Raw genomic sequence first — 13,719 nt, 5'->3', positions numbered from 1 at the left:
GATTAGCATCTCAAAACCACAAAAGAGCTTTTTAATCAAACCTCAGGCTCTCTCTCTCTCTCTCTCTCACTCACTCACTCACTCACTCACTCAAACACACACACACACACACACACACACACACACACACACACACACACACGCGCAAACACTCACTAGGGGTTCGAGGCCTCCTGGTGTGTAGCGTGCGATGATTACAAAGACAATCTGTGTGTGTGTGTGTTCGTTCACTGGCTGGTAGTTAACACAGTGATGAGTCAAACAGCTGATGGTGTGTATGCGTGTATACATGCTGTGTGTCTGTATGTGTGTAAGCTGAGATGCTAATGAGCAGAACAGCTTTAGAGGTTGAGATTTCAATCTGCTCTAGTTTGACTCTGAGCTTGGGATCAGTTTATTTCTGACAGACAGAAGAGTTTTCATCATCATGAACTTCAGTTGTCTCTGATCATTTAGAGTCAGTGTCAGTTCATTGCTGAGTATCAGAGCGCAGCAGTTCCTGGTCCAAGCGACACAAAAAAGCGAAGAACCAGGCTGGGATGCACTTGTTCAATGCTGTGATGCTTGTGATTTTTGAAGCTAAAAGCCTTGAACAATAAATGCACATGAATGTATTATGATAGATGTATCATAATACGTCCATGCAAATGCATCCCAGCCAGGTTCATCACTTATTTGTGTCACCTGGAAACACTTCCATTGTGTTGTGAACAGTAGCAGCACATGTGTTGTCAAATTGATGAAGAAGTTTTCTGAATTTGTTTCGTCTATTTGTGTGTTTTTTTTAAGTTGCAGTGCATTGAGCTCTCAGGGCCACCGTAGTTTTGACTGGATTAGATAAAAAAAAAAAAAAAATCAGATGTAGCTGAAGTCCCCCTCTGTCTGTCTGTTGTTCGGTAGCCTCATACCTCCCCCTCACATTATGGCTGCAGCCTGTACATCGACACTTCATATCAGTGCCAAGCTTTCAGAGAACAGCAGGTACTCCAGTATGGACTCTTTAAATATATTTCTTTAAGGCAGTCATGAAAAAAAAACCACCCTGTCTGCTTCTGAGTCGACTCGGGAATATAAAAGAGATAAATCTTCATTTTCTGATAATCACACTGAATCACAATTTAACATCTATTCATCATCTAATCTGTGGTTTTGGTCCATTCCTGGTCTGAGTCCTTTAATACTGAAGACTTACATTGTTATTGGTACTGAGTCATCAGAAACACACTCGGTCAACAAATTCTGTATGTACAGTATATGACGACTTAATATTGACACACGTTATTTTTCAGGAGTCCTGAAGTCCTGATTCAAAATTGTGAAGTCCAATGACTTGAATTACTGATATGACATAAATGAAAGTTTAACTTGGAGAATGTGATTCCTGAAACTAATGTCATGTGATGCTGTAGCAGGAAGACGCCTCTCTCTGTTGAAGTTTCATTTCAGTCTGTGCAGGCATCATTTATTATTTTAAGCAGTGAAAGTGAAGGTCAGCGCCGGCATGAGAAGCTGCTACTTGAAGGGTTTTGTTTACTGTTTTATTAATAAGAAAGAGAGCGTTGGAGTTGGGAGTTTGGTGAATCTGTGTTATTTTAGTTATTTTGTCAGTCCAGCATTGAACGATTTGCTCGCTCTGTAGGCTTTTGACGGCAGTGCTACAATACTGTATGGATTTATTTTTAGCTGATACATATCCTTTATGTAAGTATGCCTGGATCAGCCTCGGCACTGGTCTTCAGGATCTGCATCTGTAACTCAGACGCTGTGTTCATGATGGATGATGTTTTAAACCGATGTATCTGTCACACTGACTTCAGTTTCAGTCGACAGAGACGCTATGATAACGATCGTTAGGAGTTGCTAACAATTGTGATGTTGATGGAAGAAATATGTTGATTTAAGAGTTTTTATATGTGTGAGGCAGCTGTGAACATTTTGAAACAGATTTCCTTCCTTGTTTTTTATTGACTCAGTGAAGTAGCACTAACTGTTCAGGAACATAATCTCTGCTGCTTATCCAGCAAAGGGTTATAGTGGCAGCATTCAGAGAATGGTAGTCCGGACATCCCTCTGCTCAGCAACGTCTCCAAGCTCCTCCTGAAGGGTCCTGAGGTCCAGCCATGCTACAGAGGAAACTCAATTCAGCCACTTGTATCCACAGTCTCCTTCTTTCATTAACTTCCCACCATGACCATTGATAACGGTTGAAACATAGATTTTGTCTTTAGGATGAGCTCCCTGCACCAGTGCGCCTGTCCACCTTATCCTCCGTTTTTGCCTCATTTTTGTTGCAGGAGATGCAGTACCTAAACTCCTACTCTTAAGGCAGCAATTCTCACACAATCCGGATAAAGAAATCCCACATTTCCCAGCAGAGGATCACGACCTCAGACTTGGGTGACTCTCATTTACCACTGCTGTAACACTCGGCTGCAAACCACTTCAGTGCTTGTATAAAGTCACGGTCTGCTTGAGCCAACAGAACCACATCGTCTGCAAAGAGCAGGGAAGCAATTGTAAGGTCCCCAAACCAGAACCCCCCAACCCCCACCCCCACCTCGCCGCGCCTTGAGACCCTGTCCATGAAGATCGCAATCAGAGACCCACTGAGCATGTGCTTCACTTCCTGCTGAGATTGTGGACACAGCTCTCACTCCAGTTAAAGACAGAATGGAGCAGTTTTGGTTACCCATAGTCCTGCAGTGACCCCCACAAGACTCAACAGGGGACACGGTTGGAAGCCAAGTCCACTAAACACATATAGTCTGGATGGGAAAATCCCTCCAGTAATCCTGCAAGGGTGAATAGCTGGTACCCTGTTCAGGACCAGGACGAGGTCTGTAATCGACTGAGTCAGACCAAATATCTGATATATTCTCCCCAGAAACGAAGAGCAGCCCATTATCCCAGACAAAAACACAGTGAGAAGAAAACCAGAAGACTGTTGCATCCTTTAATGGATTATGTTTTGTTTTTCATTACTAGAGTTTTGTCCTCAAAAAAGAGCAGGAATCATTTACATGAATAAAACCAGAGGAAGAACCTCACAGGCCCTCTGGTCAACGCCAGTCACAGCTCACTGAGATTTGATGCTTGGAAATGTGTGTTTGCCTCTGTGAGACTAATTGGGACAAGACTAATAAAATCTCCATGCACACACACACACACACACACACACACACACACACACACACACACACACTGGGGGCCTCCTCCTTTTTGTCTCTTCAGCTGGTAGACGAGACAAACTCTACAAGTCTTTGTATAATCCTGAACCGCATCAATGACTATTGGTGTCAGAGCAAACACACAAGATGGTTTGTATGTGTGTGTATGTTGGTGTGTGTGTGAGCTTGGTGTCATGATTTCTATGGTTGTTTTTCAGGCAGATTGTAGCTTTGCATCACTATTTTGAGCAAAAAGGGAAGGTGTGTTTAGTGTGTGTGTGGTGTGTGTGTGTGTGGTGTGTGTGTGTGTGTGTGTGTGTGTGTGTGTGTGGACTCCAGACAAACAACTCATTCATTATTCAAAACGAGCCTCTCCCTCTCTCGGCTAACCTTCCTCTCTCTCCTCCTCCTCCTCACCGGTTGTTTATTGGTTGTGTAATTGTCAAACCTTTTCGGAAAAACAGATAAATCTCGCTGCTTTTTAACATATTGATCATTGAAAAGGTCACACGGGGAGCTCGATGCGTGTTTATGAGACACTTCCTGTCTCTTTGTTCTCCTGTGAAGTTTCCTCCTCTGCCTCAGTTCGGTCTCTCTGTTCAGCACAGACTGAGTCACTTCACAGTAAATTGGATTTCCTGAACTCTGATTAGTTTGTGTTGTAATTGAGTTTCCTGATGAGACGTCTTTCCACCAGCCCCGCCTCGACTGATCCAATTCACTGCACTTTATTTCAGACCAGTAGTCCATATGAAATAAAGTTATGATATAAATGAGATTAAAGATAAACAAGTTTAATGAGTGCTAACAGACACTGGACATAAACCTGTTGCTTTAAATCAGAAGTGAGTGTTTGAGTTTCACCTGTGCTGACACTGTCTGGATTGTTGGTTTCAAAAGGATGATCCAATATTTTATTTTGAAGGACTGGTATGAAAAGTCTTTATTTTGGTGTCCAGATGTCCACTTGGCAACAACATCAGGGTTATATGTGGTTGTTTACTTATAATGATTGTTTCAACAGCATTTGAATGACTATGAACACAGCACGTATAATCGTGCCTCACACTGAAATACTGTCAACTAAATGCTTGTGAAAGTTCCTCTCCAGACATGTTTTAAACTCTGTAAAAATCCTCTGCTATGGTTAATATTTTGTTTAACATGTTTTTCCCAAATAAAAATTAAAAAAAAAAAAAAAGGAAAACTGTTGCTAAAGCACATCTACTCTTACTTCCTGATTGAGAAATCTGGATCAGGCCTTGTGCCACGCCTACCATCACATGCTTGCTCCAGGTGGACAGGTGAAAGAGCAGAGAGTATCAAGATGGTTAGAGGAGGAAACAACAGAGAGACTCAGCCACATGTTTGAGCCTCAGTCAGACCCAGTTTCAGATGAGGAGTCTGTTGAGACCAGAATCAGAGACTAGCAGACGGGTCAGAACAGTTAGTGTGTTTCATTTGTTTGTGTTATTTGTTATTGTAACCGGAAGTGGCTGACAAAGTGTTAGAGGTTGTGCTAATGCTAACTTTGGCTCTCTGTACTGACAAGGTTTCATGTTTTTTCTAGCCCCGCCCCCTGTCCCCACAAGCTGACAGGATTGGTTCCTTAGGTTTATGATGCATGAAACCCTGGCTGTCTGAATCTGTTTTTTTTTTGTTGTCATTGGTTCACTGCAGTTCAAGGTGGAAATATTCCGTCATGGTGCTGATGGATTATTTCACTCATGATATTTCTTGTATTGTATAAAAAAACATAATATGGATGTTCAGTGTTTCCTCTAGGATTGTTTTCAGCAGTGGGGGCATGCTATCCGGGGGGGGGGGGGGCAAAGGGGGGGGGGGGGGGGGGGTAGAGTCAGTGGCGGGGGGGGGGGGGGTAGAGTCAGTGGCAAAGTTTGCACCCAGGCTCATCTCTCTCCCCTGCACCTTCACCCAGCTCTCCCGCTGCTGTGCTCTGCTCTCCTCCACTTTGTTTAACAACTCCTCCCTGTCTAATGTTACTTGTCTAATAAGATTACATTAAAAGTGTGAGCAACGTAACACTAACAGCGTTATATAATTTACACTCACATCACATCTGATTACAAGTGTGAACATTAAAATACTATTTTTTACCTAACCACCATCATTTACGAGTCAGTAAAAGGCTTATGATAGGCTACCTGACTAGCGTCTTCTTCATCTGTTGTCTTTCTCTTCTTAGAGAAGTATCTGAACAAGCTCATCTGAAAATGCAGTCAGCAGTTAATACATAATGACGTGTAGATATTAGCTTAATGCTATCAATTAGTTTACCCAAGTTAGCGTCACTGAGTTGGCTAATAAGTCTACCTTTTCTCCGGTAATTCGCTGCCTTATTCCTAACGACTACACTTCTCTGACTCTGACCTGGTGCCTGACGTGACGTCACTTTCAAGGCCGCGCTCTCGCGAGAAATTAACTCCAATAGGATCCTCCAACCACCCCACTCCCTCCCTCCCTCCCTCCCCTCCCCTCCCCCCGCTGTTGCGCTCATCATCACACAGGCTGTGCTGTGAAGGTGGAGAGATGTGGCGGTGGTGCATTTGCGACAATAAAAAAAAAAAATAAAAAAAATAAAAGAAATTTGAAGGCGTGGCGTCTATGATTTAGCAGTGGCGGGCCGCCACTGCTAAATGAATGTAGAGGAAACACTGATGTTAACCGGGTAAAACACTTTCATTTCATGAGCTACATGAGAAGAGACTGTGTGTCATCAGCTCTGGGGTTCTACAGCATTTAATGAAATGTGAATCCTGTCAAATCCATTATTGAACCTCACAAAGTTTATGATCAGAACATGTCTGGTGATGGCTCTTTTCTCCAAATAAGGACATTACAGTCACTCTGAGAGCTGAAATCACTGCTTTGAAAACAGAAACCGACACAAGCAACAGGCGTTGTTGCGGATTTGGAGGCGCAGGTGAAATGTCTCACTGGACAAATTGATGGACTTCACAGAAAAAGCCTGGCCCTGAAAGGACATTTAAAGTGACAGAATCTGAGTATTAAGCTGGGAGAAAAAAACAACTATCATTTGTGCCCATAGAGTGCTCTGAAAATGGCCAGCAGGTGACGAAACCGCCACCGCCTGATTCTAGAAGTTCTCTATGGTCATATCTTTGATGACACCTTCTACAAGATAACCAGAAAAAGATGACCAAGAGAGAGAAAAGGTTTCATAAGAGATTAATTTGTGTCAGAACTTAATGAATGCAGGTCGTTTGTTGACTGGGAACTGGATCCAAATTGAAACTGGTAGTTGATATGAAACAGAAACTGCATTTCTCTATTTTGTGTAAAGTGCAACTCATCACAGTCTTGTTTGTAAAAGTGTTTTCAGGCGTGTTCATTCTTTAGAGGGAGAGCTGGAGGAAGGCATGGATCCAGCTGAAAGACCTGCAGTTGAAAGATTAAAGGCCAGAGAAGAAGCATTGATGTGTTTGAACAAAGTGATGCTATCCATTGAGATGTAGATGTGGACAGATGTGTGGAAAAGCAGATGTCTAGATGCAAAAGTTCAAAAGGTTTGAACCAGCCTGTGGACTGAAATATATTGTTTGACTGGGGAAGTTATGGAAAGAAAACCCAGACTGTGGACAGATTAACGTGGAGAAGCAGTCTGGAGCACATTTAAAGCTGAAAACTGTGGGATAAATTATGGGCTTCCTGTTATCTAAAATAATAATACGTGGGGAAGCAGGTTGTTGGGGGAGGACCACAGAGAGTAAACCAACAAAAAGCTCCAGATCTCATGTCTTTTAATCACTGAAGATCAGTCTGTCAATCAGGATATCTCCAGGCGGAGATGATGGTTTGAATATTCATGGTCTCCAGCTGATGATTACCATGTTTTGATTATTAATGCTTTGTAGATGTTCACTTTAACAGAAGAAGCCTTCAAACACCAGCAGGGGTCATTGACTAACTGCAGTATTTCTCAGCGTAAAGTTATTTCTCCTGAGGCGTTGTTAATTCAACAGGTTGTAATTTACTCTCATTTTAAAGTAAGCCATTAAGTAATCAAGGCGTACAGTTCTTAGCTAGACCTAATCAGGAGGAAATGGTAATTTTCTCATCTATTTGTTATGAGTCTGATGTGAATAATACAATTACCACACCGCTGACCTGAGGCCAGGTCGTATTATAGAATAGAAAATCTGTACGTTTGACAGTCAGAGGAAGGGGGGTTCACAGGAATCCAGCTGCTAACTTTTGCTCCGCTAGTCTCCTGGCAGGTAAATCCGTCTAGGGCTTCAGGTAACGGTTATTTTCATTATCAATTAATTTGTTATGTGTACATGTCTTTTCTTGCTTAATCGATGGACCCAAACCCAAAACCCAAAGATAGGTAGGTGTTGTAGATGGTTATATATAAAATAACACCAGCAACAGAATAGAAAAATAGTGTTTTACAGGTCCCGGTGTAGTCCCCGATGAACAGATTGTGCTGGAACACACCTGCTCTGGTTCTTCTTTACCGCGGTCATCTGGCAATTGTTGAAGTTGTGGGCCAAGGGATAGGGAGTGATAGAGTGAGGTGGCGGGAGTGAGCTGGTGGTAGGAGGTGCTAAACTTGGGACGGCAAGGCTAACTTTGGCTGGAGTATATAAAGACTTTGCTGCTGGTAACGTTACTGTTGTCTCCATGATCCGCCTCGGTGTCGGCAGGTGTAGCGGCTGTGTTGCTGCTGATGAAACACAAGTAGACTGAAGTTGTCCAGCCATGGTTAGAGATACTCAAACGCAGCTGTGAAGATCGACACAAGGCAGTAGACCTGCACAATTAAGATCACCATCATGCAATGCACTTAATAAAATAACCCACTCAATACTCACAATTCAAAAATAAGTAATTTTATTATTGAACTTTCAACTCAGGTTGCAAAACATTAAACTGAAGGTACGATGCATGCCTTTGTGCTGCTGTAGAACTTGGTTCCTAACATGGCTGTAGACTCTCTTCAGTATTAATCCATCAAATACAACTTGTCTTCCCCTCTACCTCTGTCCCTCTCCCTTTTTTGCCAAGTAGAGGAAAATCTTTCATGTCTCAGTCTGCATCTGTAGTGTAACAAAGAAAAACTTCCCAGCCTTACAACGAGGAAACTGGACTTACTTTAGGTTTTTGAGGACATTTCTCAGACACCAAACTTCTTCAAGAACCTCAAGCAAGTCCAGTTGCCTTCAAAAGCTCTTAGAGACACCATGACCTTGACAACTGTGTGTCTTCACTTACAACAGAGAACAACATACAGTATACACATAATAAATAACTAATATTATGTAAAATATCTTCTGTCTTTCTCTCATCTCTCTCTCTCTTTGGTCCAATTAGTCTCATTAGCAGCTGCTGAAAGGAGCTGATAATCCTCCTAAAACTAAACTTCCAACACATAAAGGCAGCGAGGGGCTCGGTGGCAGCCTGCATGAGACCAAACCACGCTCTCCCGCTCTGTCTCGCTCTCCATTGAGTCATCAGCGGGTCTTTGTGTTGTCATGGTGACCCCCTCTGTCAGCCTACCAATCACAGCATTGTTTCCTCCGCAGTGATTGATGGGATGTGATGGTATCTCGTGGCAACAGGTTGTCAGAGTGGGGGATGATGTATATTTGGGGGAGGGGGTGTGTGTTGGTGGTATTGTATTTTTTGTTTTGTTTTGTTCTCAACCCTTTTGACTTGTGACCAGGACAAGAAAGTGCTAATCTGTTCTCTGCAGGCAGTTTACACACTATTCAACAAGTTCTCATGGCCATTAACTCCAATTTATTCTGCAGAAAATATCTCCTATCAGTTTCATGTCATGCACTATGGAAAATAGCTGTTTTTCTAATAATAATAATAATAGCAGTCTCAGTCACAGTGTGTAACATGTTCAGAAAAGAGCTTGTTCACAGCAATGGTAAAGATTTCTTTTGGACAAACTCTAAGGTCGTCCCAGACAAGCCAGGGTTTTCACACTTACATTGCAATCAGGGTGCATACGATATGCAGTAGCACAACACGTCAGCAAAGGCTTTATGTCTCCACCAATGAAAAGAACATACGTCTGTTAACCAAATCTTGAAGGTACGAAGGGTGCGTCACTTGTATTTGTTGGAACTTATTCCTGATTGTTGGTGTGGAGCACTTTGTTGTAAAATGTCTGTCTTGATTTATAATGTATTTTTCTGTTGTGGTTGTATTTATCTGACAGTTGACACAGACACAAAAGGAAAATAAACCAAACTAACTTACTGCCTTAAGATGGTTGTGACTCTTCCAGCCCTAGTGAAATTCTCTCTCTGGTCTCAGGCTGTCAGCAATGTAGCACGTCTCCTGGAAGATGCATCAAATGCACTGTCCTGTAAGAGAACGTTTAAACGCAGAGCTTGTGATCATCAAAGACCAAAGACACATAAATCAGGATGAAATAAAGACACGAAGCAAAGAGAATCTGCTACCAAGTATCAACAAGCTACAGTATAGAATATCATCTTGATGTCTTTTTAGACAAAGATGCTGTGCTCACGGTGGAGGAGGACTATGCTGTTCAGCCCTAGAGAGCATCCTCCTCCAACAAAACCGATGATTACACAGTTCAACGAAAGAGTTAAACACCAGGGCAACAGTTTTACCATCAATAAAATCTGATCCAATGGCTACTGGATCCTAGGATTAGGTCAATCTGTTGCATCCTACATTTGCCAGTGTGTGATCTGTTGGAGATTAAGGGTCAGTGGAAGGACAGAACACGGGTGAACAAATGGATCGCACGGATCAGTACTGCTTTATGTGTCGTCTCATGAGTAACAAGAAATGTCAGGACAGAAATGGTAAACTAGGTTAGATGTGCTGTAAAATGTCCCACTCAGTCTATGTTTTGGTCACAGTTACTTAAATTTACAATTTAAATAAAATATCTAAGGAATTTCTATCAAGTTTGTTTCATGTCGTGTGTTTATGTTAAAAAAAATACTAATGGCCAACAAATCTAGCCGAGGTTTCTTTACATCCAAACTATGAAACAGGTTCCCCCATAGTCTTGGCTTTTTAAAGTTTGTCTCTTGCTCCCTCATGGACAACGGCAGCTGTAGTCAGCCTGGATGTTGGTTAAAAACTAGTTTGATTGAAGATAGAAATAGTAGATAAACATAAGTACTAGCTTCTCAGATGAACAGATTTCCTGTTTCTCTGTTTTATATAATTGAAATTTGATCATGTTTGGATTCAGGCTTGTTTATTCACCTAAAAAAAAGCAGTTTAAAGACTTCACCATGGGACTTGTTTTGGGACTTTAATGATTGTTTCAGATGATAAATAAAAAAATTAAAAAAGCAGAATCCTGAGAGAACGGAGACGACTGAACACACGACCAGCACCAGAAAAAGGTCTGTTTTTAAACATTTGTTCCTCGAAGCCCGTTGTGTTATCCACATTGATTTTGTCCATCTGCAGTGCTGTGTATCAACAATGTGATGCGTTCAGGGTCAACACGGCAGTTTTTGTACAAAACACAACAGATGGATTTGTATAAGTATTGATTTTTCTCCACAGAGTTTCTCGTGCGTAAAAAAACCTCCTGTTACATTCAATAGAGACATAATTGGTGATTTGTGATAGTGTGTGTGTGTGTGTGTATGTGTGTGTGTATGTGAGAGATTAAGTTGTTAACAGTTTCCTTTGTATTAATCTCATTCTTATTGGTAAAGCGGCACACGCAGGAGGCTCATGCTATTGTGGACGTTAAATAGAAGCTGACAGTTTCGATAGTTTTGGAAAAATTTACAGAAATATGTAAAACAGAAAAACTGTTTTCTTTAACCATATCTTTGGGATTTGGAGAAGAAGCGCAAAGAAACCAAAAGGAAAGCAACCTAAACCAAAACTACTCTCACAGTGAGTTAAGAGAAAATATTACATATTATTTTTTATCTATGCCCTATAAAGTAGTACAACTAATTGGCCTACGGTTTAACTTATTATTAAATCTATTTTAGAGTGGCTGTGTGAACAGCATGGTACCTGTGTCTGTTTGGTGAGTTGACGTATGTTGGAACATACTGATCATTCATTTCACTATATGTTTTGCCTTTCAGCAGCTACTGGATGATAATATGCTACACTAGCTGTATTTAACCAATTTTTAATTTTTGAAAAGATTTTTTTTCAGCAATTATTATAGAATACACAGCCAGTATTATTTTTTCAGTTTTAGTAACATTGTTTCACTCTTTGAATATTGAATAATTTTTTTTTAAATTTAACAGTGCACAGACTAATCTTATAGTAGGGCTGAACAATTTGACTATTATTGAAATTGCAAAATGGCAAAGTGCAATATCCAAATTGTAGGAGCTGCAATTTTTTTTTGTTTGATAAAGGTCAAATGTGTCCCAGCACCCCGGGCTACAAATCATATATTTATACTTATTTCAGTGAAAATGCAATAATGACTATTCCAACTCAAATAAACAGCACAATTATTGCCCCTGTAGATGTGGATAAATGTGTGGAAACAACATGGCTGACAGACTGACACCATCCAGAGCTCTGCCGCTCACCGGATCAAAACTCCCTGCACGATCCCTTCAAATACGTTTGATTCATTTCATTTTACCTCCTCAAAAGATTAATAACATAAACCCAAAAGTATAAATTCAGTTTATACTCCCCAACAGAACCGCCTCCACCCCAAGAAACCAAAAATTAACACAGCAGTCAGCCTAACAGGAACCAGTATCTCACTTTTCTCTGAGCTCCAGAGAGTTTAGTGTAGCACGTTGTATCTCCCTGAAGTCCTCCCTGTTCACATTATAAACCAGGAACAGCTGCTCCCTGCTTTTGATCAGACAACCTGAATCTGATAACGCCCACAGAGCTGCTCACTTTATGCAGATCCAACTCCACCAGTACTGAGGGAGGCAGAATTGAAAGCCCATAAACATTCATGAAAGCACTGTCCCTCTGCTCCCACGCACGTTCCCTCTGACATCCACCTCCTCTCCGACCGCAGCCTCTCGGAGAGAAGCCTCGGCTCAGGGGAGAGACACCGTCCTCGGGATGGTGAGTACCTACAGTCACTGACTACACTTCATGCGCTGTTACTTGCACAGCAGCCCTGTACTCTGGACTTTAATAACTTCAGTCCTGTCTGTGACCTCACTGCTATGTGGTTGTGATATGTGCTGAGTGGTAGATGTTGGATTATATTAGTTTTCAGTTTTGTGTCATTAGGGGTTACATGACTGAACCTTATGGGCACAGAGAGAAGCCGTAATCCATGTGTAACCAAATATCAGACCATTCAATAAAGTAGTAGTTGGGCTACATTCACCTCTGATAGGTCTACAGGTGAGGACTGCAGCAGGCACCTCAGTAATTAATACATCCTCTGTGACAGAATATAAACCAGGACGAAATCAAACCTGCAGCTTAGTCTTCAACTAAGGTGTAGTAGATTCTAACCACCTGCACAAGAGGCAAAGGTGTGAGGCCTGGGCTGTTCATGGTAGTCTTGTTCCCTTTTACACTTGTCATTTCAGGTCTTGCATTCAGATAAAATCCTAAACTGCTTTGTTACACTTGAGCTGTGTCCCAAGTCAGGAGTCACATCCTTCAGAGGCTGCATTTTAAGACTGATTGTGTCGCAGTGGTGCGACCCAATCCAAAGGCTCCTTCAAACGCGGCAGAGAAATGCGTCTTTCTTGGGCATCAGGATGGCAGAGTGGTTAACGGCTTACCATGTGGGCATACTGATGTCTCTTTCCCATTCTCTGTCCTTTATTTCCTGTCTTTTCTTGGCTTTCCCTTTCAAATGTAAAAAACATAAAAATCGCCCAAAAAATAACTATTGGTACAACCGCTAAAACCAAGGGTCTTAAAGCCTCAAGTTTCGTGAAAAAACACACATGTTGCTAAGGCTCAGCTGGTGATGGAAAGCGAAAATCTTCTGTAGGCCAGACTGTCTCATTTTGGTGTACGACAGCTATGAAGGGCCACACCTTTGTAGACCGTGTCCTCTGAAGGATACGGCCCCTGAATTGGGACACAACTGCTGACTCCACCGTCGGCTATTCCAGATGCTGTTAGATGATCCATCAGCAGACTGCGGCCTTAACTCAACCTTTTTTTTGAAGAAAATAATCAGTTAATTTAAGGTTCATGTAAAAACCCTGAGTTCATCTGGAGTTCAAAGTCCTACATCAGACATCCCTGTCTGGGAGCTAACTTATTATTTTTTAATGGCACAGAGCCTGAGCACACACACAGTCAGAAACAAGAGTTTCAGGTTGGAGTGTGTGTGAAGACGTATCACAGACTCAGTTCTAGTTCTGAATCCTTCTCTAAACAAGCAACACATTTATTTTATCACTGTGTTTCCTCATTGACCTGCACCAGCCTTTATTCTAATTCCCAAAGTCAGTTTAATTTGGCAGAAAGTCTGCAGAGGAATTTACTGCTGGACCTGAGAACAGCAGTGCAGAGAGGAGGGCGGGTACAGCCAGTCACCTCCTGTTCAGTTCACACAGACTTCTCACTGCTGACATTT

The sequence above is a fragment of the Seriola aureovittata genome, chromosome 9 (genome assembly GCF_021018895.1).
Source record: "Seriola aureovittata isolate HTS-2021-v1 ecotype China chromosome 9, ASM2101889v1, whole genome shotgun sequence".
Taxonomy (NCBI): Eukaryota; Metazoa; Chordata; class Actinopteri; order Carangiformes; family Carangidae; genus Seriola; species Seriola aureovittata.
The sequence above is the reverse complement of the archived record's forward strand: the minus strand, read 5'-3'. Positions refer to the sequence as shown.